General features: G+C 55.7%; 1 pseudogene across 1 annotated transcript in view; it reads right to left on the bottom strand.

Annotated features, from left to right (window-relative positions):
• Positions 1–227: 227 nt before the first annotated feature.
• The window catches only part of LOC105520219, an 8,052-nt pseudogene continuing 6,399 nt past the window's right edge, over positions 228–1,880 (bottom strand). The window contains exons 10-13 of the transcript XR_001003088.1: positions 1,665–1,772; positions 1,381–1,468; positions 746–981; positions 228–478 (exon numbers count right to left, since the gene is read on the bottom strand). The product of XR_001003088.1 is annotated as a golgin subfamily A member 8C-like (transcript). The remainder of the gene's footprint in view (positions 479–745; positions 982–1,380; positions 1,469–1,664; positions 1,773–1,880) is intronic.

Below are 1,880 nucleotides of genomic sequence, written 5' to 3'. Positions count from 1 at the left end.
TTTTAGTAGAGATGAGGTTTTACCATGTTGGCCAGGCTTGAGTTGAGGTCAAACTCCCGACCTCAAGAGATTCTCCTGCCTCAGCCTCCCAAAGTGGTGGGATTATAGGCCTGAGCCACCGTGCCTGGCATAAGGAGCGTCTTATAACACTGTGTCTTTCCCTACGATTGGGGGGCTCCGTGCCTCTAGCTGAGATGATGATTTCCAGACCTGGGAGGAGCCCAGGGCTACCCACCTGTAAAAGTCAGAAGGCAGGAAGGAAGAAACAGTCACAAGACTCCCCTGGAGGGTGCTGGGGTCACCTGCCCCCTGGCTGCAGCTGCCTCTGGCCTGGCACCTCCCCTCCCCAGAGGCTGGTGACCACTTCCCAGCCCTTCTTGAATGGGGTGGAGGTTACAATCTACTTCACCTTGCCCAGCTTCTCCAGTAGCTCCTCCGCTCACTGCTCCACCTGCAGTGCACTCTCGTTCTCGTTGTTCTGGACAGAGAGAAGCAATCAGCAGCCACCCACTGCAGCTGGAGACCCCAGAACTTGGTGTCTGCCTCCCATGGCACCAGGAAGGGTGGAGGCAGGTTAGAAAAATCATCCCCTCTCTCCCACAGCTACCAGAGCAGGACTCTGGCTCACAGGTGCCTTTAGAAGGAACATTTCACATGAGGGCTACAGTGCCCCATTTTACAAGTTAGGAAACAAAGGCCTGGAGGACTAGGGAGGAGGGCAGGCTCCCCAGGTGGGGCAACGCACCAGCTCCTCGACGCCGCTCTGTGGCTCGGCCAGCTGCTGAAGTCTCTCCTCCTGCTCACGAAGTCTCTCCTCCTGCTCCCGAAGCCTCTCCTTTTGTGCCTGGTTCAGGAGACTGACGTGCTGATGGTTTTCCACCTGGGCCTGGAGCTCTGCTGACACTCTCTCTAGTTCCTTCCTCAGGTGCTGCAGCTCCTCCTCAGGGGGCACTGCTGGGGGCTCCGGGGGCAGGGGTTCAGCTGAGAAAGGAAGCAGACAATAAGGGCCTCTGGATTCTCAAAAACAAAAACAAAACGAAACAAAAAATAACAACAAAAAAACCCCTCCTCTTGGTGCACAGCTCCTCTCAGGCTCCCCAAACTTGGCCTCACTGCTAATGATTCCTCGCACCCGGATGGTAGCCAATCTTCCAAACCACTTTCAGATGGAGAGCACTGTGGGTGACTGACAATGGGCCCCCTTTGCTGATGGGGACACTGAGGCTCACGGAGATGACAAGACTTGCTGTCTCCTGGCACAGAACCTCTTTCCCTCTGCCTCAAAGCCCTTCCATCCACCCACCTCCCTGGGGCATTCTAAGCCCCCCCACAGCCCTCTGATGCCAGGCCTGCTCCCAGGTCACACCAGCCACATCTTACCCATCTGGTTTTTCAGTTTGGACAAGCGCCTCTCCAGCTTCTCTACCAGACGCATATTACGGTGCTTTTCCTTCTTCAAGGTGCAAACCTGCCCAAAGCGTAGGGATAAAGGGCCCTGGAGAGAGGGGCTGGTGGCTGGACAGGCTGCCATCACCCTCTCTGCCCCCACCTCCACAAAGCCCAGACCCATGACCACCTCTGGCTGTACTATTCCCATGTTACAGATGCTTAGAAAGATCCAGTGACCGATCTAAGGTGGGGGGGGCTGAAGGGTCAGATCTCACCTCCTGTGACATTTTTCTCATCCTCTGCTGCCACCGGGCCCTCTCTCCTTTTAAATGTTGAGCATATTCATCTCTCTCTAGCTGGACTTGTTTAAGTGAATCCTCCATCTGCAAGAATGGGCACAGAAGGTAGGAAGGGCTGTCACTGGTCCTCACCTGCTCCTGGCCACCTGGGGTCATCTTCCTTCCCTCCCTCCCTCTGCAAAACCTCACCTG

Source organism: Colobus angolensis, unplaced genomic scaffold (assembly GCF_000951035.1).
Source record: "Colobus angolensis palliatus isolate OR3802 unplaced genomic scaffold, Cang.pa_1.0 Scaffold372, whole genome shotgun sequence".
Taxonomy (NCBI): Eukaryota; Metazoa; Chordata; class Mammalia; order Primates; family Cercopithecidae; genus Colobus; species Colobus angolensis.
The sequence above is the reverse complement of the archived record's forward strand: the minus strand, read 5'-3'. Positions and strand labels throughout refer to the sequence as shown.